General features: G+C 40.1%; 1 protein-coding gene across 4 annotated transcripts in view; it reads right to left on the reverse strand.

Moving 5' to 3' along the window:
• The window catches only part of LOC125258394 (LYR motif-containing protein 4B), a 92,456-nt gene that overhangs the window by 8,247 nt on the left and 59,580 nt on the right, over window positions 1-24,629 (reverse strand). The window lies entirely within an intron of this gene.

The raw sequence follows: 24,629 nt of genomic DNA on the forward strand, positions 1-24,629 counted from the left end.
CCTGTTTGTCAAATACGGAGGACTCTGGGAGATTACAGCTGGCTGTCCTATACATTTGAGAACCAAACCTAAATATTAACAGATGGCACAAATATATGTCTAGCCTTTACTACACTTAGTACCACAGGTGAGTCTTTTTCATGCTCTATGTAAGACGTTAAGAACAGAGGGTTAGAATAGTGTGATCTGATCCAACAGACGAGCTACTAGCTCAAACTGTAGCTTCGCAGTTTGTTGCATATGGGGCTGCATAGCCGCAGACCGGTCAGGGTGCCCATGCTGACCCCTGTCCACCGCCGAAAGCACCAACAGTGAGCATCAGAACTAGACCACGGAGCAATGGAAGAAGGTGGCCTGGTCTGATGAATCACGTTTTCTTTTACATCACATGGATGGCCGGGTGCGTGTGCGTCCTGGCACCAGGATGCACTGAAGAAGGCAAGCCGGCGGAGGCAGTGTGATGCTTTGGGCAATGTTCTGCTGGGAAACCTTGGGTCCTGCCATCCATGTGGATGTTACTTTGACACGTAAAAAGCATTGTTGCAGACCATATAGGTCAGGGCTGTTTTGGCAGCAAAAGGGCAACCAACACAATATTAGGAAGGTGGTCATAATGTTATGCCTGATTGGTGTATAGAACGATAGAACAATAGAAGGATAGATAGAAGGATAGACAGAACACTAGATAGATACCCCAAACTTTTGAACAGCTAATATAATATAATATAATATAATATAATATAATATAATATAATATAATATAATATAATATAACAATAGGCCACAAGACATCAAATAATGCATTTGGGAAACGGCTAAGAAAGTTTTTGGCTTGGAAAATGACATGCCCTCATTTAACTACAGTGATTAATGAGACAATCAACATTAACAAGCTTAGCAGCCTTTGGGACAATCATTTTGGCAAATAACCTTTTTAAATACAGAAGAATTTGAACATTTGGTTGTAAATCAGTGAAATGGCATGTAAGTGTGGGTGTGCACAGCCTAAGGCTCTTCCAGAAGGATTCACTAGGGGGCAGCAGTGTCTAAAACGACACTCCACACGCCAGCATGAACACAAAGCACCGTGCTCTACTCTTAGTGGGCGTGTCCTTGTGCATGACTGGTTGAGCTCCTCCACTAGTGGAGGGGGCGGAGCTGTGAGGGCGGCAGAAAAAGTGACATGACAACTCTCTCGACGAATCAGATGGCAGCAGGCACTGCCTCATGTTAATTGATGCGGCTGCAGCAGGCACCCCATTGTTGGGATGTCACACTGCAGATTCCCAGTCTCACACACACACACACACACACACACACACACACACACACACTACAGAGGTGTCATACGGCTCTTTTTTTCTGTGGATCAACTGCAGACACTGCAGAAAAACTGTTGTAGCCTTACACTGGAAATGAGAATGAAACGCGTACACACGCTATTCCTTGAGGGAATGCAGATGTGCGGACGACTCGCCTGAGACTAGACCGGATCATGTACAGTTAGTGTTGCAGATAATAATAGATTTCTAAGGGAAAGGTTAATGAGGGCGATGCGAAGACAAGGTGAGAATTTGTTTGCACTTCAGACTCGTGGCCACAGGTTCAAATTAAAAACTTTTCCTGCAAACATTAGATATTTCCCAGTGTGCCCTTTAGCAAACACAAGAGCAAAGAAGACCAGCGTACGCTGCATTAAAACACACAGGGAATGGAATGGAGGATGAACGAGCATTTCAAAGGCAGGTCAAAACGACCTCCACATGTTTGAAGAATTAAATCCACTGTTATTTTCCCATATACTTCGACATGAGGTACATCCTGGAAAGAATGTGTGCATCCCGATTTTAAGGGATTGCACTGAGGTGTTCTAGTGAAGTGGACGGAGCACCTGAAGGGCATTTAAAGGGCCTATAGCGCATTATTCATGACTTAGACTATTTGTTTGTACCTTTAACCCTATAAAGCCTTCTATAATATATCATTCTAAAATTCTTGGGTTACTTTTTCTACCCAAGTCCTGGGTTGAGCCTTTTGGGTCATTTTTTCAGTGTTTGGGTAGTTTTTGTGTTACCCAGATCCTAGGTCAGACGTAATAACCCGGGGTTTGGGTAGTTCTTGTTTTACCCAGACCAGTGGTTCCCAAACTTTTTAGAGTGGAGTACCCCCTGAGGCATTCACCATCCTTCAGCGTACCCCCCTCTCTTCCGCTTAGACTGCACCTTTTCCATTAAGGGACAATATTTGCCCCCCTAAATTGACTTTCTAATGCATTTTTTTAATCTTTATAAATACCTTTACAACATTAATACAGTTTTAAATTTAAAAAAAAAAGTTCAATAGAGACATATGCAATGATAAAAACATGAAAAGTGATTATTTTAAATACTAAAACTGCCAGTAGATGGCGGTAAGTCACTGTCTTAATGCGTGAGTCATCAAGTCATTTGTTCAACGAAGCAAGTGGCTGAATGAATGAATCACTGAATCTATCCCTGCGTTCCATTCGGAAGGGCTCATCCCTATGCCCTAATCCCTTCAAAGGGTTTACCCTCCGGAGTGAGAGCTTCGAAGGGATGAAGGGTGTAGGGGTCAAAAAAACTCTTTTTTTGGAACGCACTTCTGCGTCATCTTAACGAGACAATCAAGGAGGAGTAGATTGTGCAAGCTGCGCCCTTTATGTAACGTTAGTTTATTTATTTATTTATTTTAGGTTTATCGCATGTAGGCTATATTGTATATATGTATTTTAAACATTTGAATGGACTGATAAAGGGAGCTGTAAAGTTTTTTTGTTGAAGTACAATGTCGTTTTGACCATAATAATGTACCAAATCTAACTCGTATAAATATTACAGTAGTACATAAAAATATTATATATACCTTTATAGTTAAAATCGAACTCCTAGCCTCCTGTACCCATTCTGTGACGTCAAACTTCCCTGTGCAAAGGATCATGGGGGCCAGAAGTGTCCATCAGTTGTTCCCTTCGAAATCCTTCATTCTAAAGGGCCCTTTGAAGTGGCCAGTTTTGAGCACTTCGGTTTGGAACGACCCTTCAATATGGCGGCCATGATTATTTTCACTCCGAAGTGCCCTTCGGAGGGCGATATATCCCGTTTGGAATGGACCGAATGACTTTCACGAACGATTCGTTCAAAGCTGCAGATTCGTTCACGAATTACCGCTGTGTTGTAGTTCTGTGGCTTTCATTGCACAATAGAGCAAATACTGACAATACTGTGAAGAACATCACTTAATATTACCCTTTTGTTTTTGAACTGTTCTATAAAATAAATGTCACATTTGCAATCGTACGGATGTTTGGATGTGCGTTCTTGCTCGTAAAATATTATCAACATAAAAAACAAGAACTCACAAAAGGTATGTTTTGTATCAAGCGTTTGGATCTTAAATTGATCTTTATGCACCTTTTGTGCAAGGCTATTTGTTCTTCATGCTATTAAGTGCTAAATCTATTGTACTTTGTCAAGAACGGCAGTAATAGCGTGATTTGCTAAGGCAGCAGACTCTGCACGCAACATATATGCACCCATATAAACGCTGCTTATGTGGAAATGGATGCTGTGAGATTTGACCGCAAAAGATGTGGTATTTTGATTGGATGTCATGTATTTACGGCATTGTGCCCGTTAGAAAATACATGCTTGGTTTTAATGTTATTTCAAGGTGGGGAAGAATTAAATGAACAGCAAAATTTGGCATTTTGTTTGCGTACCCCCTCTGTCGCCTCACATACCCCAGTTTGGGAACAACTGACCCAGACCCAGACCCTGGGTCAGACGTAACAACCCAGTGTTTGGGTAGTTTTTGTGTTACCCGGACCCTGGGTCAGACGTAACAACCCAGTGTTTGAGTAGTTTTTGTGTTACCCGGACCTTGGGTCAGACGTAACAACCCAGTGTTTGGGTAGTTTTTCTGTTACCCGGACCTTGGGTCAGACGTAACAACCCAGTGTTTGGGTAGATTTTGTGTTACCCGGACCCTGGGTCAGACGTAACAACCCAGTGTTTGAGTAGTTTTTGTGTTACCCAGACCCTGGGTCAGATGTAACAACCCAGTGTTTGGGTAGTTTTTGTGTTACCCGGACCCTGGGTCAGACGTAACAACCCAGTGTTTGGGTAGTTTTTGTGTTACCCGGACCCTGGGTCAGACGTAACAACCCAGTGTTTGAGTAGTTTTTGTGTTACCCGGACCCTGGGTCAGACATAACAACCCAGTGTTTGGGTAGTTTTTCTGTTACCCGGACCTTGGGTCAGACGTAACAACCCAGTGTTTGGGTAGTTTTTGTGTTACCCGGACCCTGGGTCAGACGTAACAACCCAGTGTTTGAGTAGTTTTGTGTTACCCGGACCCTGGGTCAGACGTAACAACCCAGTGTTTGAGTAGTTTTTGTGTTACCCGGACCTTGGGTCAGACGTAACAACCCAGTGTTTGGGTAGATTTTGTGTTACCCAGACCTTGGGTCAGACGTAACAACCCAGTGTTTGGGTAATTTTTCTGTTACCCAGACCCTGGGTCAGATGTAACAACCCAGTGTTTGGGTAGTTTTTGTTTTGCCCAGACCTTGGGTCAGACATAATAACCCAGTGTTTGGGTAGTTTTTGTGTTACCCAGACCCTGGGTCAGACATAATAACCCAGTGTTTGGGTAGTTTTTGTGTTGCCCAGATCCTGGGTCAGACATAATAACCCAGTGTTTGGGTAGTTTTTGTGTTGCCCAGACCTTGGGTCAGATGTAACAACCCAGTGTTTGGGTAGTTTTTGTGTTACCCAGACCCTGGGTCAGACATAATAACCCAGTGTTTGGGTAATTTTTCTGTTACCCAGACCCTGGGTCAGATGTAACAACCCAGTGTTTGGGTAGTTTTTGTGTTACCCAGACCCTGGGTCAGACATAATAACCCAGTGTTTGGGTAGTTTTTGTGTTGCCCAGACCCTGGGTCAGACATAATAACCCAGTGTTATTATGTTATTATGTTAAAATATGTTCTCAGAATTGTACACTGATTATTTATGGACAGGTTATGGAGTCAGTCACAGCATTTTTCGGCTACGAGTGAAATTCAGGGCGGTGGTCTGAAGTTATCAGTTCTCCCGCCGAACGTGAGCCATCTCCGGCTGGAAACAGGACAACTGAGACTGGTCGATTACACTTGAATTACTTCTAAATGTTTCATTTTTTACTTCTAATATTTGTTTAACGAGCATAAATGTAGCGAATATGTATTTAAACTATATAAATTATTATTGAAATAAAGAAATTATCATGCAAACCAGTGGTTGTATGGAGTATTGAAAAAAAGTGTGAGGATTTAAGTTAATCTGTAAACATTAATTCATGTATGAAGTAAAAAAAAAGAAAAGAAAAAAAAAAAAGCCAGTATTACAGTAAAAATTAATCAAACCATTATGCTGGGTTAAATTTAAAAAAAAAAACTAATTTGCTGGGTAAAATTAACCCAACATGCGTTCTGTCAGTTATTTTTATCAAACTTATTTTCAAACACCATGCGAGACATGACTGTGCGCGTTTGACAGGTACGGGTTACTGTGGAAACGGCGACGGCCCTCGGCGGCCAGGAATAAACCTGCAAGAGTGGGAACGTGGAGTCTGTACAAATCCTCCGGCTCTTCCAAAGCAAACCCTGAATCTATGGTGGTGGGTGTTGGATAATGCGCTAGCAGGCGATTCCAATCAGACGCCTCCCCTGCCCTTGTTAGGCATTACAGGCCATTAATGCAATGCTCAGCGCACCGTGCGAGCAGATCGGGGAGTGAGATGTTGGAAATTAAGGGATGACAGACGTGAGGGGAGGGTGTTTGGCATCAAGAAATCAACGAGCTTGAGTAAATTAAAGCAAACATTTTGCCTCCTACTGAAATTTTCAGAGGTATAAACAGACCCTGAAGTAAAAACGAACGAGCGAGACGGAGAGGAAGATTATATCCAGCTGTCGTCTCAGATCTCCGTCTTTCCTCAGAAAGCTCTTCCCCCCTTTTCATTTGCATTTCTGGAGTAGAACGGCAGTAGTAAACTGACTAATGTGGTTCGGTAGGGCTTTGTATTAATTCTCTCGACCTCAATCACCTTCATCTCTGTGTTTTTGCATAGGCTGCTTGAAAATTCAGTTTGCTGAAAGAAATAGTTCACCCAAAAATGAAAATTATGCCATCATTTATTAACCCTCATGCCGTTTCAAGCCCGTGTGAAGGCGAATCGAGAAAATCTGGAGTCGCTCTTTTCTGTGCAATTGCAATGAATGAGCAATGAAGCTTTCAAGCATCAAAAAAGGAGCAAAACCATAAAACCATAAAAGTATCATAATTCTGAATTCATACGAAAGCTTTGTGTGAAGATCAGACTAGTATTGCTGTTGTTAATTAAAAATGTGAAAAACTGAATATAATATAAGAATAAAAGCCCACAATAATAATAATAATAAATATTATAACAGTATAAGTACTACATTTACTAAAACTAAACCTGAAATAAAAATAAAAGCCAAATCACGGTAATAATACCTATTATAATAGAATAACCTGAAGTACTAAATTTACTAAAACTGAAATAAAAATAAAGATAACCCTTAAACGCATGAATGTTTCACCAATAATCTTTACATATTCAGGTCTTTAGCGACCCAGCTCTGTATCTGACATGGATGGATCTCTAACTGCCGCAATAGTATAAAACTCTCCTACAACATGAACCAGGTACAGCGTTTGAGGGCGGGTCAAAGTAGATGCAGTTTGTGGGCAACCAATGAAGACCATAGGCTGGCAATATGCCAATGTGTTACTGACGACTCGTTTAGGTGGTTCAGAGTCGATTCTTTCTTTTTGAAGCTTTATGAATCTTGCGTTTGAATCAGTGGTTTGGAGCATCTATCAAACTGCCAAAGTAATGTGATTTCAGTAAAGAAGGCTTTATTATGTCATAAGTGTTTTGAAACAATTTGAAATTTCAATGGTTCACGTGACTTTGGCAGTTTGGTACACGCTCCGAACCACTGATTCGAAACAAAAGATTCGTAAAGCTTCGAAGCTTCATGAAGCAGTGTTTTGAAATCGCCCATCACTAGATATTGTTGAATAATGTCATTATTTTGTTTTTTAAAAGTATTCTCGTCACTTCATAACATTAAGGTTGAACCACTGTAGTCACATGAACTGTTTTAAATATGTCTTTAGTTGCTTTCTGGGCATCTGAAAGTGTTAATTATCTTGTCGTCAATATTTTAATTTGTGTTCCGAAAATGAATGAAGATCTTACGGTTGTGGAACAACATGAGGGTGAGTAATTAATGACAGAATTTTCATTTTTGGGTGAATTAACTCTTTAACTTTTTTGACCTCTACACCTTCTGCTGAAAATTCAGCATGTTTAAGGTCATGGATGGGGTAGTTCCTCCTCGCTCCTTCTCAATCCTCTTTCACACATATCCGCAACACAACACCTCTCTACAGTAAGCTGTAGTAACAGGATCCTCCCCCTGTTCCCAGAGGCTCATGGGAGGGTGAGCAGACAATCAGCAGAAAAACTAGAGGAGAGGAAGACAGGAATCCACCCCTGAGTTTTGGCCATTTGTCTCATGCTTGGAGTATCTAGTCTAGGCATCGGAGCTCAGGGGGTCCCAGGACCGCTTTGATTACTCCCTCATCTTCAATTACACCGGCGGTGCACCAAGGGAGGTCGTGCCCTTGAAAAAGTGATGGTGAGGGGGAGATGGAGAAACCCTAGTCTCAGCCTCTGATGGCACACTTACAGAAAATTCACAGATTGTCTGATGTAGTTCACAAAAATGGTAAGAGCTTTCTCAAAATGGCAAGCTCTAGTGTGATTGGCTGCACATTTTTTGAATCAATGTGCTTTCAATAAGAATTTTTCAAGAAGAATTTGCCAAAAGTTGTAAAGGTTCATGGCATCAATTAAGGGGAAAAATCATTAAGAATCTTAATTTATTTGCACATTTTACACAGTCTGTGTTGCTTTAGCACCGATATCATAACAGAATTATGCAAATCAGCAGTAAAAATGAAAGGAAAAAAAGTTTGCCTGGGTATATTTATCACCATGACTAGGAGGTTAAAAAAACAGTCACAAACATCACTTTCAAGCAAACCTCAGCTCAGCACTAGTTATCTGTGGGTGGTTATTGTGCCATGTTAATTGTATATCATTTGCACAGTGAAGAGGCACATACATTTGTGACAATCATTTAATTTAAATATACACTGATGTCAAACTACATCCATGTGTTTAGAGCCTTGTTAAGATGGACTAAAATGCTAAAATGGCATAATCAGGGTTGGGCCAGAACACCTTTACATTAAGTTCATTACATCAAGTGAAATGCAGGATTCATTATGCATGACTAAGAAAAAGTAATATGAAAAACAACAACAACAACAACAACAACAACAACAAAAGTATTTCAGTAAATGTAAAGCAAAAACTATTTCAGGTATCAGCCATTTAAATATAATTAATAATACTTTTACTTTTTCCTATAAATACATAGATTAAGGAAAAAGTCAATGATTTATTATTATGAATAATTATTAGTATTAGTATTATTAACATGACAATATCTACTTAAAATACTTAAAATACACTTAATTAAAGGTGCAGTATGTAATAATTCTGTCCGCTAGAGGTCGCTAGAGGCCTATTCAAAACAAAGGCGTAGCTTGATGACGGCAAGTTTGAGAGCGGAATCTTGGGACACCTCAACGGACTGTGGAAAAGAACTGGGATTGGACTCGGGAAGAAATCATGTTAATGGATGAGATTATTAATGTTACTGTAGTATGAAGCAGAGCAGGAGCGAGTGTTGTGGAGCTGAACGAGGAGCTGGAGCGATTGATCAACACACGCCTCACGAGCAGCGGGACTTTTATTATGACACAGTCGCCGGCGCCGCTTCCGCTTTTCCGGTCATGAGTATGAGGTGACGCAGCTCTGTTTATCATATTAGATACATTTGAGAGTGTTGAAAATGATGTTATAACGTTACTCTGTGCGTTCGCTCGGCGGCTGCTGTGAGACACTGTTACACACTGCAGTAAGATAGATCGATTTTACAATATCATATTAAATACTGGATGGCTTGTGTTGATAAATGGCATGCAATTAATTTTAAAACGTATTGTATGATGGAGAAAAAAGACTAAACGTGTTGAGCTATATAACAACAATTAGTTTTCTGTCTATAAATATATCAAAACTGTCATGATCACCAGTGAGAGTGCCCTATCAGCCACTAGAGGGCACTCCATCTTGGACTCTTGTTTTCACCCCTTGGACTACAATACCCATACTCACTCTTGGACTCATTATCCCACTCATTGCACTCAGCTGTTTTGTGTTTGTTATCAGTGTCTGTCTATTTAGTCTCAGTTGTTTCTGTCCTTGGTTGTGGTTTGTTGTATTTTGTTACGTGCACTTTGTTTCTCTGGCTTTTTGTATTGGACTGTTTTTGTGGAGTTTAACCTTTGCCTGTGTTCTGGATTACATGCTTGGAGTCTCCTGTAATAAACATCGCTGCACTTGGATCTTACCATCTTGTTCTTGTGTGCACCGTGACAGAACAAACCACCGCTATGCAAGGATCCAGCAGCAGGAGACTCCGGTCATCCGTGGAGGCTCAGGCCCTTTTGGCAACTCTCCGCCAGAGGAGAATGGGAGTGCGGGCATTCGTCCAGAAGTTCTGGTCACGGGCGGAGGGGTATGGTCTCTCTGATACGGTCCTCAAAGACACAATTAATAACTGTCTGGATAAACCTCTGCCGCAGTGGGAGATGGAGCTGGTAAGGGGGTTAAACTTTTGGAATTTCTCCAATTACCTGCATCTGCGTGGGAATGGGCCGCTTCGACTACCTCCAGCACCCGCTCCAGCCCGTGTGCCCGCTCCAGCCCGTGTGTCGTTTCCAAGGCCTGCTCCAGCCCATGAGTGCGTCCCAGCCCGTGAATCCGCTTCAGAGGCCTCAGAGGAGGTTGGCACTGAGTCTCCGCTTCCCACATCTAAAAGGAGGAAGAGGAGGAGGAAGGCTTCCATCCCCCAAGACCCGGAGGCCTCTCCAGAGCTCGCTCCAGTCAGTGAATCCACTCCAGAGCCCGCTTCAGTTAGTGAGTCCACTCCAGAGCCTGCTCCAGTCAGTGAGTCCGCTCCAGTCAGTGAGTCCGCTCCAGTCAAGGAGTCCGCTCCAGTCAAGGAGTCCGCTCCAGTCAAGGAGTCCGCTCCAGTCAAGGAGTCCGCTCCAGTCAGTGAGGCCGCTCCAGTCAGTGAGTCTACTACAGAGCTCGCTCCAGCCAGTGAGTCAACTACAGAGCCCGCTCCAGTCAGTGAGTCCGCTCCAGCCAGTGAGTCCCCTACAGAGCCCGCTCCAGCCAGTGAGCCCACTACAGAGCCCGCTCCAGCCAGTGAGTCCACTACAGAGCCCGCTCCAGCCTGTGAGCCCGTTCCAGCCAGTGAGTCCGCTCCAGCCAGTGAGTCCGCTCCAGCCAGTGAGTCCGCTCCAGCCAGTGAGTCCGCTCCAGCCAGTGAGTCCGCTCCAGCCAGTGAGTCCACTCCAGAGCCCGCTCCAGCCAGTGAGTCCACTCCAGAGCCCGCTCCAGCCAGTGAGTCCACTCCAGTCCCGCATGCTCTCCCTGTCAGTCCCGTGATGGCCAGGAGGTCTGTCTTCACTTTTTATATTTTGGCTGTCTTGCGTGCCTGGAGGATGCACTCAGAACAGCCCGAGCCCGCTCCAGCCAGTGAGTCCGCTCCAGAGCCCGCTCCAGCCAGTGAGTCCACTCCAGAGCCCGCTCCAGCCAGTGAGTCCGTTCCAGAGCCCGCTCCAGCCAGTGAGTCCACTCCAGAGCCCGCTCCAGTCAGTGAATCCACTCCAGAGCCCGCTTCAGTTAGTGAGTCCACTCCAGAGCCTGCTTCAGTCAGTGAGTCCGCTCCAGTCAGTGAGTCCGCTCCAGTCAGTGAGTCCGCTCCAGCCAGTGAGTCCGCTCCAGCCAGTGAGCCTGCTCCAGCCAGTGAGCCCGCTCCAGCCAGTGAGCCCGCTCCAGCCAGTGAGCCCGCTCCAGCCAGTGAGTCCGCTCCAGCCAGTGAGTCCGCTCCAGTACGGCATGCTCTCCCTATCAGTCCGGTGATGGCTAAGAGGGCTGTCCTCACGTTCTATGTTTTGGCGGTCTTGCGTGCCTGGAGGATGCTCTCAGAGCAGCCCCAGCCTGAGCACGCTGCCGTCCCAGAGCAGCCCCAGCCTGAGCACGCTGCCGTCCCAGAGCAGCCCCAGCCTGAGCACGCTGCCGTCCCAGAGCAGCCCCAGCCTGAGCATGCTGCCGTCCCAGAGCAGCCCCAGCCTGAGCACGCTGCCGTCCCAGAGCAGCCCCAGCCTGAGCACGCTGCCGTCCCAGAGCAGCCCCAGTCTGAGCACGTTGCCGTCCCTGAGCAGTTCCAGTCTGAACTCGTTGCCGTCCCAGAGCAGTTCCAGTCTGAGCCCGCTGCCGTCCTTGAGTCCTCCGCTCTCCCTGATACGGCCACGGAGGCCGTCATCGAGCTGTCCGCTCTCCCTGATACGGCCACGGAGGCCGTCACCGAGCTGCCCGCTCTCCCTGATATGGCCACGAAGCACCCTTGGCCAGCCCTGCCGCCGCCGTCCAAGCCTACTGCCCTGCCGCCGTCCAAGCCTACTGCCCTGCCGCCGTCCAAGCCTTCTGCCCTGCCGCCACCGCCCAGATCTTCTGTCCTGCCGCCGTCATCCAAGCCCTCTGCCCTGCCGCCGCCGCCCAGGCTTTCTGCCCTGCCGCCACTGCCCAGGCCGTCTGAACCGTTGGAACCAGCCTGGTCAGTTCCTCCAGCGCCACCCTGGCAATCAGCCAGGATTCCAGACCCTCTGGAACCAGCCTGGTCAGTTCCTCCAGCGCCACCCTGGCAATCAGCCAGGATTCCAGACCCTCTGGAACCAGCCTGGTCAGTTCCTCCAGCGCCACCCTGGCACTCAGCCAGGACTCCAGAACCACTGGAACCAGCCTGGTCAGTTCCTCCAGCACCACCCTGGCTATCAGTTGGGCACCCTGGAGCTGGCCCACCATCCCTCCCCCTGATCCTCCTCCTGTCCACCTCCCTCCTGAGTTTTTGTGTTTTTGTTTTGTCTGGTGGAGCGTCTGGTAGCCGCTCCTTTGAGGGGGGGTAATGTCATGATCACCAGTGAGAGTGCCCTATCAGCCACTAGAGGGCACTCCATCTTGGACTCTTGTTTTCACCCCTTGGACTACAATACCCATACTCACTCTTGGACTCATTATCCCACTCATTGCACTCAGCTGTTTTGTGTTTGTTATCAGTGTCTGTCTATTTAGTCTCAGTTGTTTCTGTCCTTGGTTGTGGTTTGTTGTATTTTGTTACGTGCACTTTGTTTCTCTGGCTTTTTGTATTGGACTGTTTTTGTGGAGTTTAACCTTTGCCTGTGTTCTGGATTACATGCTTGGAGTCTCCTGTAATAAACATCACTGCACTTGGATCTTACCATCTTGTTCTTGTGTGCACCGTGACAAAAACAGTTGTTCCCTTGTCTATTAAAACATGTAATATATTAAAGCGTCTTTGGTGTTTCCATAGTTTCTACAAAATAAAAGCGGTAACACGGGTATGACGCAATTGAACCTCGGTTAAATTGCAATTTTCTCACGATTTACAAATAGTTGGAAACATTTGGGATATTGTAAGTACTCAAGTGAACAAAATATATAACACTGGCCTAGATGTTTTTGAATATTTTACTGCAAAAATATTACATACTGCACCTTTAAAGCTTTCCTGTAGCTCAGTGGTTAGAGCGTGGCACTAGCAATGCCAAGGTCATGGGTTTGATCCCAGGGATTGCACATACTCAGATACAAATGTATAGTATAATGCAATGTGAGTCGCTTTGGATAAAAGCGTCTGCCAAATGCATAAATGTAAATGAAAGCAAGAAATCATCAATCACAATGATTTATTCCATAAACCTCCATGGGCTGTTTACTACATTTTAGATTTACCCGTCCCTAAATTTCACTTTAAGTAAAGCAAACTTTGGTTGGTCATTTTGAACGTTAGACTGTTTCTTCAGTTTTCAAGTTGGCGGTTCATGCCATTTTTTAACACTGGGTTTCCTTCTTCCACAACTCACCAATAAAGTTCTGCAGGGATATTATTGTAGGTCAAAAAAAAGAAAAAAAAAAGAAGAAAAAGTACTCCACCGTACTCCATCAAGGCTCCATCGTCAGTGGGTTAATGGGTTTTTAGTTAAATGCCTGATATAAGGTCTGTGGTAAACACAAGCTCATGATATTTTCATGTTTTAAGTCATAAAATACATTATTAATACCCACTCGTGATTTTATAAAGCTTTTACCTGTCTCAAAAAGGCGGTTGCTAACAAGTGTCTAAATGGGACTACAGAGGCTGTTGGGGACATTAAACGTCATCAGTAGAACAGGTAACTCATTTACTCACTATACAGCCTCGTTGTGTTTATAACTACATGCTTGCAAACTATTCAAACTAAAACTTTCAGGGAAAATGTTTTTAAACAAAGACTGAAAGAGTTGTTGAAACTTACTGACGGTGACGTTGAAGTCATGTGACTGGTGTAGCTCGTTTACTGCCCACCTTTGGCTTTTTACTTCTGCCAGTTGTATTTAGGCTTCACTATATTATAAAAGCTGTATTCATTTGTGAAGATTATCATGATGAACAAAACGTGTAAAAATCAAACTTCTGTTGGTCAAAGAGCTTATTTTTTGCAATAATCCACTTTAATCCACTTCCAAAGGATGAGGACTCGCGCTTGAACCGATACGATAAAACCGACGCCATCGTTACTGTTCGTATCACTGCGTATCAAGCGCTGAAGAAGATCCGGAGCTGAAATTCAGATATGGTAATGGGTGTTTGGTTTCCAAAATGCGCTGTAAGTGATTGACCAATCGCAACAGACTGGGCCATCTGACCAATCAGAGCAGAGCAGGCTCTCAGAAAGGAGGGGTATAGAGAGATCGGATCCTTCATCAAACCGTTTCAGACACTGTGAGAAAAGAGCTGATGCTGTGATGTATAATATGTGAAAATTAACGTGTTTTTGACCTCGGGTGCATGTAAACCTATAGTAGGAGACTCCAAAACAAAATAAATAAAAAAATAGAATAATACAGGCATTTTAAGCCTGGGTCAAGCCTGAACAGTCTTTGCTCCAGTAGTCAAAGGTCAAGGCTCAAACTCTCCACACCCTCATATTCACCTCAACAAGAAACTTCCGAGGCCGACCTGTCTGTCATGAAGAGTAGGATAACGAAATAAACGAATCAGGATTTTATGACAGGCTGCCGTCTCGGCGGAGCGATACGCACACACGTATCATTCTCTTATCGTCATCCTCACGGTTTAATATGCACCGTGTACGTGCTGGGGCTCTGCTGCGGTCAGGCTGCCTTCAGCAGTCATTACCATAGCAGTCACTGCAGTTTAATGATGCGCCTCCACCAGCCGGCTTTCACACAGCCGCTCAGATGCAGAAGATATGAAAATGGGATTCGGAGAAACAATGCCAAAAGCCTTCAGGCTAAAAAGCTGCGTGTGGGATGAGAGTCGCCCACACAAGCACTTTACTGACACCCACCAGAGCGAACGCTTACACACACACACTCATTCACAAACATATGGCAAAGTGCACTCAATCTCACTTGGTCGCACACTTAAACACACAGGCAGGTCAGAGGCTGGGAAAACTAAGTTGTATATTAAATATCCTTCTGCTACATGACTTTTTGACATCGCATGACCTGTCAGTGGTGTTTGGCAAGTCAAGCATTGCTATTACTGTTGTTCATACTGGGGTTAGTTGTCTGGTCAGATCTGAATATTACAAAATATACATTATCATTCAAAAGTTTGGGGTCAGAATATATTTTTAAAATAAATTAATACTTTTATTAAGCAAAGACAAGATGTAATATATCATTCTCCTGAAATGGATCAAAGGTGACAGTAAAGACTTTTATAGTGTTACAAAATATTTTTATTACAAATAAATGTGAGTAAAGTATTTATTTGTTTAAAAGTTTTATTCTGTTTTGAGGCTTCCTCCGTGAACTTTCAATTTGGAGAGATTTATAAAGAATGAAGTTGTGTTTAAATTATACTGCAAGTTTTAAAAAATGAATAGCGACGGCTGCTCCGTGAACTAAGAAACGATTTTCAATAATCAAAAATGTTTCTTGAGCAGCAAATCAGCATATTAGTATGATTTCTGAAGGATCATGTGACACTAATAAAGGCAAATAAAGGCATCCTTGATGAGCATAACACTTTTGAAAGCTATATTTGAGGTGTATATATACATATATATAATAGTGGAACATTTTCAATAATCATAAATGTACAGTCCAAAAGTTTGGAACCACTAAGATTTTTAATGTTTTTAAAATAAGTTTTGTCTGCTCACCAAGGCTACATTTATTTAATTAAAAATACAGTAAAAAACAGTAATATTGTGAAATATTATTACAATTTAAAATAACTGTTTTCTATTTGAATATATTTCACAAAGTAATTTATTCCTGTGATGCAAAGCTGAATTTTCAGCATCATTACTCCAGTCTTCAGTGTCACATGATCCTTCAGAAATCATTCTAATATGCTGATTTGCTGCTCAAGAAACATTTAATGTGTACAATTGTACAAAATATTTGTGTACAATATTTTTTTTTCAGGATTATTTGATGAATAGAAAGTTCAAAAGAACAGTGTTTATCTGAAATCTAATCTTTTGTAACATTATAAATGTCTTTACTGCCACTTTTGATTGATTTAATGCATCCTTGCTGAATAAAAGTATTCATTTCTTTAATTTCTTTTCAAAAAAATTTAAATAAAAATTCTTACTGACCCCAAACTTTTGAACGGTAGTGTATAATGCTACAGAAGCTTTGTATTTCAGATAAATGCTGTTCTTTTGAACTTTCTATTCATCAAGGAATCCTGAAAAAAAAAAAGTACACAACTGTTTTCAACATTGAAAATAATCATAAATGTTTCTTGAGCAGCAAATCAGCATATTAGAATGATTTCTGAAGGATCATGTGACACTGAAGACTGGAGTAACGATGCTGAAAATTCAGCTTTGCATCACAGGAATAAATTACTTTGTCAAATATATTTAAATAGTACACAGTTATTTTAAATTGTAATAATATTTCAAAATATTACTGTTTTTTACTGTATTTTTAATTAAATAAATGTAGCCTTGGTGAGCAGACGAAACTTCTTTTAAAAACATTAAAAATCTTAGTGGTTCCAAACTTTTGGACTGTACTGTATATATATATATATATATATATATATATATATATATATATATATATATATATATATATATATATATATATATATATATATATATATATATATATATATATATATATATAATGTTTAGGTTGCACTTTATTTGGTTACACTTTGAAGTATGGATGGTTACACTGTAATTACAGATTTAAGTACTGAGTAATATTTAAGTAACTAACTTAATGTACGGTTAGGATAAGGGTTTGGTTTGGTTTGGTTTGGTTTAGGGTTAGTTGCATGTAATTATACATAATTTATGGTAACACTTTACAATAAGGTTCATTAGTTAACTACATTAGTTAACATGAACTAATAATGAACTGCACTTTCTACAGCATTTATTAATCTCTTGTTAATGTTAATTTCAACATTTACTAATACATTATTAAAATCTTGTTAACATTAGTTAATGCACTGTGAACTAACATGAACAAACAATGAACAACTCTATTTTCGTTAACTAAACTTAATGAAGATTACTAAACACAGTAACAAATGCATTGCTCATGGTTAGTTTATGTTAGTTAATACATTAACTAATGTTTAACTAATGAACATTGTAAAGTGTTACCTAATTTATAGTTATATTAAGTTAAGTAACTACATGGAACAATGACACAAATAAAGTGTAACCCTTTTTTTTAAGGTGATGTTGTTACAATGTAATTATATATTATATATATATATATATATATATATATATATATATATATATATATGTAATTATATATATATATATATATATATATATATATATATATATATATATATATATATATATATATATATATATATATATATATATATATATATATATATATATATATATATATAATATTGCAAAACATTTTCAATAATTTATTTTTATTTTAGCAATAATGGAAATATGGTGCATTTTTACAATGAGGTTCAATTTGTTAACATTAGTTCACTACCTAACAATGAAAAAGACTTCCAAAGCATTTATTAATCTTAATATTCATTTAAATAAATCAAGTTAATATTTAATGGACCTGAGCTAACATAAATTAACAATGAACAGTACTTGTATTTATTAAGTAAGTGTTAAGTATTTACTTTTGTCTTTATAATATCAAACTAAATATTTTCTAACACTGATTGAAATCCTTGGATAACCAAGAAAAGCTCATGCCACTCAGACATAAACTTTTGTCCTGATACTGCAGCATAAACACACACCAAAATGTCACATCAGGCTAAAAACACTCACAAGTTTACAGTTTCCTGCTCTCCGTAAGGCAGAATATGATTACTAGTGTCGTCAAAAGAACTGACTTCGGTACTGAAATTTTAAAAACGTGATGCTTTGAGCGCTGTTGACCAGATACGCATCTGATCAATCATCAGATATGTCTGTGATTGGCTACAATGATCAACGCACAGGAGTGTTTCAGAAGTGTCTAACACACGGTCCTGTGCGTATCTGTCATTGATGTCCATTTACAATGTTTTTGAAGCATTGATCATTGTAGCCAATCACAGACATATCTGATGAGTGCGCTCAATGGCCAATCAGAGGTGTTTACGAATCCACTCAACAGAGCTCAAAGAGTCACATTTTTAACATTTCAGTACCGACTGTGTACCGAAGTCGGTACTTTTGACAACACAAATGACTACATTCCCCTCTTAACCTTCCTTTAAGGGCAGACGTAATACGATGGGAAAGGTCATTTCTGGGGCAAGAATGTGTATATTAAAGAAGGTCAGTGGAAATATGAGAGCGAGTTCTTGGATCTATGAACGAGTGAAGGAGATCTGTATGAGGGTGTACATGTGTCTCTCTGAGGTCATCTGCAGGGCAAGAGCACTACTGAGGCGGAAAGCTTCATCTGCTGGCCCTGAGGTGCGATCCAACTCTTTCAGGGAGGACACCAGGCCTCATCCCATCATGCATTATGCAGTCCATGGGCTGCCTACACTTAAGCAGCCCGTTTAATGCATACTGCATGAGGGGTCTGAACTGACATTCAGTAGATGTGTAAAAGTTTGAGTTTTTTTTTTTTTTTTTTTTTTCTCCAAAGAAATTGATACTTTTATTTGGCAAGGATGCATTAAATTGAACAAAGATATTTGTGTTACAAAACATTTCATTTCAAATAAATGCTGTTCTTTTTAACTTTCTATTAATCAAAGAATACTGGGAAATAAAATCATGGTTTCCACAAAAAAGCAGCAGCACAACTTTTTTCAACATTGATAATAATCAGAAATGTTTCTTGATCATCAAATCAGAATATTAGAATGATTGATTCTGAAGGATCATGTGACACTGAAGACTGGAGTAATGATGCTGAAAATTCAGCTTTGATCACAGGAATAAATTACGTTTAATGAATGCAGCCCTGGTGAGCAGAAGAGACTTCTTCCAAAAACATAAAAAAATCCTACAGACCCCAAACTTTTAAAATATACATTTAATTTCATCAAACTGATTGCTCACTAAAAACCCTCACAGTTTTTAAATATACAGTACAGCCCAAAAGTTTGGAACCACTAAGATTTTTAATGTTTTTAAAAGAAGTTTCATCTGCTCACCAAGGCTACATTTATTTAATTAAAAATACAGTAAAAAACAGTAATATTGTGAAATATTATTACAATTTAAAATAACTGTTTTCTATTTGAATATATTTCACAAAGTAATTTATTCCTGTGATGGCAAAGCTGAATTTTCAGCATCGTTACTCCAGTCTTCAGTGTCACATGATCCTTCAGAAATCAGAAAAAAAAAGTACACAACTGTTTTCAACATTGAAAATAATCATAAATGTTTATTGAGCAGCAAATCAGCATATTAGAATGATTTCTGAAGGATCATGTGACACTGAAGACTGGAGTAACGATGCTGAAAATTCAGCTTTGCCATCACAGGAATAAATTACTTTGTCAAATATATTTAAATAGTACACAGTTATTTTAAATTGTAATAATATTTCACAATATTACTGTTTTTTACTGTATTTTTAATTAAATAAATGTAGCCTTGGTGAGCAGACGAAACTTCTTTTAAAAACATTACAAATCTTAGTGGTTCCAAACTTTTGGACTGTACTGTAAGATGAATAAAAACCTCTCATGTTTGGGAATATTATGTTAATATAACAGTGTCATCATGATCTCACATAGTCACACTTTAAAGTTCTATTAAGTCTTGTCCACTTGCCAGTTTATGCTCTGAAAAATGTGTTGGCTCAACAACAACAACAAAAAAAATAACACAACAGTTTCCATCAATTTTTTTTGAGTTGTGGCAGCTTTTGAATTTACATTCAACCAACAAGCTATACTGAGTTAGAGGAACTTAAAAATGTTGTAGCATAAACACAAATTTTTAAGTTGATTATTTAAAAAAATTAAGTCACTCCAACTACCAGAGATTGTAGACCTGGAACCAATTAATCTTATCTATTTTAGTTCAAATCAACAGCTATCATACATAGCACATGCTAGCATAACTTATTTAACATGTATATTTAATGAACAAGTAATATATTACTTGTCACTGGCATTAGCACAGTCATTGCTTATAGAGTCAATGTAGTGTTTACCTTCATGTATCTCTTCAGCACAATCCTAACCACAAAAACTTCAACATTACAGAAACTCTTTTAAATGTCAAACATAACAGCATTAAATGTCTTTCCCTTCACTAAAAACAAATAAAGACTTAATTTCAACATTTATTCTCCTTATCCAGTCTTATGCAAAGTATGCTGCAAACTAGAAATCTACCGCCTAATTTCCGAAGTTATCAAGACAATTTCATTAAGTTTCTACAACCTATTTTTTTTTCAAAGCCATTTAACACAGAAATTTGAGTTTAAATTACAGACAATATTAAGCTGATGTAATGATCAACATTATTACGTCAACAGAACTCTAGAAAAGAATGTGCGCAACTTAAATGGTTTAATTAAAACAATAAATTAGAATTTTTAACTTCCAACCATGCATTTATTTAAGTTGTGGTAACAGGTCCCCTGAATTACTTTCAAATTCAAAAGAAAAGGGAAATCATGTTTCCCATATGCCTCCCTTCTTTCATATATATTGAACAAATAAATGTATCACACTGACAAATTGTCAAGCTTGATTGCTATTGCAGTTTCTGTGAAAACTTCACGCAGTATATTTCAGCGATGCTGACACTCCAATATTCACAGCAAGGCTCATGCTAATCTCCAAGTGAAAACCTCCTTGTTAAAATCGGCCTTCCATAACAGCACCGTCTTGCATTTCATACAGACGTAAATGGATGTCGTTTATATCATCTGGCCCAGCAAAGCCTGTAAACTCCAAATTAAAGTCACCCCTTCTTGCTGTGTTCCGATGAATAATGAATTATATATAAAAGCATGCGGAAACGAGTCCCCCGTCAACGGGTTTAACAAGGCTCTCACTCCTGCAGAGGCAGTTACCTTTAAAAGCTGCCGGCATGGAGCAATGAGGCAGACTGTATCAGAGACTCTCTGTGGCCCCGCGGGACGCCTGACCTTTAAAGTCAGCTCTGCATCCTTCTGTAGTCAAAGACACTAAGTCCACATAGCAAATGATAGCAACTGGGATTTAGTGGCCTGCAAAACTGCAACATAAAATGGAATGAAATCTGTATTGTTGGAGGATTTTAGCATCTTCATGCCCAAGGGTCGTCTGTAAGACACTACAGCTCTAATGTAGCCATGATAATTGCAAACAAAAGAGCAGAGAAAGACTGTTAACCCTTACAAAAGAGGTGGCATTATGGTAGACTCTCAGAAAAAAGGTACACAAGCTGTCACTGGGGCAGCACCCTTTCAAAAGGTACATCTTTGAACCTTATTTACCCCTTAAGGGTGCATATTAGCACCTTTTGAAAGGCGACCGCCCCAGTGACAGCTTTTGTATTAGGGGTTTTGGCCTGATTATCGGCACCGATATTAAGCATGTTTATGGTTATCGGTCATTTTCAAAACCGATTTGCAGATAAAATAATTTAAATTTGAAATGTGCTATTTGGCTCTGATGCAGCCACCTCTGTCAGAACTCACCACTCTGTGGCCTAGAGCAAGCTCTGCCTACCGCACATCTGATTTGTTGGGAGTCACGAGTCCGGCCAATCAATGTGAAAGGCTGAAGGCACTGAAGGTTTTGCACTCTCACACTTCCACAGAGCCCTTGTAGGGCTGCATGATTGATTGATTAGAAAAACAAAAAAACAAACAAAAAAACAACAACATTGAAATCGCGCTTAAACGATTTGTCTTAGTGCGATTATGAAATCGCAACGCTGTGATGATTTTTTTATGCGCGGCTTGTCAATGAAGTATGGCTCCAAATGCTAATCCATCTGAAAGCACTGTGAGTTTGAATCGCTTATAATGTGCATTTGAAAAAACAACATGCGTCAAACATCTTTCCAGAAGCATTTAATAACATCTTGTCCAACAAAAGACAACATTTAATAACATTTTTACTCCAAACTCACTTCATAACAACAGTTGAGCATCATTCTGTGAGATGATGTGGCTTTTTACACAGAATTAGGCAGTCGTGTGTTTATTACTCATGATTAATCAATCAAAACATTTCAATCTTCTGTTTACTCAGCTACAGCGATAGTATGGGATTTTCCCTCTGGCTTTCAGATGGAGAAGCATTTACTACTGATCACAGAGTCGTACAGCTCTGACAAGCTGCACATAAAATAATCGCAGCCTTTGCCAAATCGTGTGCGATAAAATTGTGATAAATTGTACAGCCCCTAAGCCCTTGTTATTCTTAATTTTGACATTAATTTTCATTTTTACACCAGACATATATATCAGTTCAAAATATCGGTTATCAGTCTACTTGATCTGTAATAATCGGTATCGGCCCTGAAAAACACATATCTGTTGACCCCTATTTTGTACCATTTTTATGAGTGTTTAGTGACTATGGCCACATCTACACTAATCTGGAGACATTTGAAAATGGAGTTTTCATTTAAAACACAACAATGCAGGCTGGTATAGTTATAGATATATATGCGTACAATACGCGTTAACATGACTAAATTTGCGTCATCGTTTTCAACATCTACGCTACAACGCGAAAATGTCCGTTATTCACTTTTATACACATTTATCCACTTTGGAGAGCATTTTCAAAAAGCTCTGTTTTCCTTGACAAAAAATACCATCTCAGTGTGGAAGGAAGGCAAAAATGGAGAGAAAAAGATGCATTTTCAAACGAAAACGAAAACTGTATCAGAATGCCACAGTACTGAAGGGTAATCATATTCATATAACATGGCACATGAAATGCTCAAGGTAATTTAAAAAAAACACCATGTTCCTATGGTAGGTAGCAAGGCTGCCTTTATTTGATTGAAAACACAGCAAAAACTCTGTGTTTATATTATGATGTCTTGTGTCTCAAAAACATGATGATATTACTGTAATACTGTATATGTCCAACAAAGCATGTTATTACCATTTTCACAAAAAGGTATTCAAGGTATTGCCACTGTATTTGGTTACACTTTATTTTATGGTGACATAGTTACATTGTACTTACTCAAATAAGTACTGAGTAATATTAATTAAATATATGCACTTACTATAGAGTTACAGTTAGTGGTTAGGTTTAGGGTTAGTTACTTGTAGTCAGTGTTGGAGAAAGTTACTTTTAAAAGTAATGCATTACAACATTGTGTTACTCCTTAAAAAATAACTTAGTTACTTAGCTATGCATTACATTACTTTATCTCACCTGGTCTGGGCAAACTTGTTTGCTTTTTAATAACACCAAAAAAAGTTCTGTTTTTGGCAAATGTTAAGGCCCTTTCACACCAAAAGTGAAATGAATAAGCCTCAGGCTGAAAGAAATGCATATTTACGCCGGTACAGTAGAGGGCGCAGCTCAAACAAACCTTTCAGCTGTGCTGCCATTCTGGATTAAATAAGGAAGGAGGAAGTTCACCACTCTTATTTCTAAATCTAATCTAAAGTCATTTTTGCTTATTAGTATGGTTGAATTAGATCATTAAAGAACAGCAGCAAAGACACTGGTTAATAAAGTGAGATTAAATACATAAAGTATATTTGTGTAATTTAATATAGTTAATTATTACAGGTTTGCGTTAAATTTCTGAGATTGCTTTTCACTGTTTTTATTCATTTTGAGGAATCGTGATATTTTGTGTATATTAGTCTAGAACTACAATAACCATCATGTTTATAAAGCGCACACAACACCTCTGCGCTTTATTTCTCTCAACATGAGGACAGGAAAGCTGTCAGTCAATAAATGTGAAAAAGTAACAGATATTTTGTTGCAAATTGGAAAAGTAATGCGTTACTTTACTAGTTACTTGAAAAAGTAATTTGATTACGTAACGTCAAGTTACTTGTAATGTAACCCCCAACCCCCACGTGAAGCAATGTGGTTCTACAGAGAAAATCCTCTCACAAACGTCTTTGCAAAACACATTCACACACTGTGGATTTACACACAATGTACCATGATCATACAAGGAGAAACCAAAGAAATCCATCCATCCATCCATCCACACACACACACACACACACACACGCACACACACACACACACACACACACACACACGCACACACACACGGGTGTAGATAAATCTAATGAGGACAGCTCCTCTGCAGCAGGCGAGTAGAAACGGTCTCACAGCTCATCACACTCTACACTCTGTTTAATTGGAGCCAGAGATACCCGGCCGAACGCTTTCAGAGTTTCCTCAGACAAAAAAAAAAAAAAAAAAAAAAAAAAACAGACTTGGAGATCCTCTGCTGCTTGCATGCTAAAAATAGCCAGCCCAGATAACGGCCATTTCAATTCACATTGTTCTCACTTCTTTTCTTCCCTCCTACTTGAGTTCTGTGAGTGTGGGGTGTTTAGCGTCTGCGAACAGCTCTTATTTCTGGGAGAGACAGGGTTTGGGAGGGAAGTTGCTGTGTGTTGACTCTCTAAGAGCAGACACATGCTTGAAGTCCCATCTCCTCAAGTGGCTGTAATCAAGGAGGACTGGCAGACAGACACGGGGAGACATGCCCCGGTCCCCGGTGAACACGAGGAGGTGACCGCATTACTGCGGAGCTAAAAGGCCATCTGATCCCCCTAAGGCTCTCCAGGAGAGACAGTGAGCGAGAAGGCCAACAGAGAGATGAAGGAATGAAGGATTCTGATGCAGAAAATGAAACAGAGACCCAGCGGGA

Source organism: Megalobrama amblycephala, linkage group LG22 (assembly GCF_018812025.1).
Source record: "Megalobrama amblycephala isolate DHTTF-2021 linkage group LG22, ASM1881202v1, whole genome shotgun sequence".
Classification (NCBI taxonomy): Eukaryota; Metazoa; Chordata; class Actinopteri; order Cypriniformes; family Xenocyprididae; genus Megalobrama; species Megalobrama amblycephala.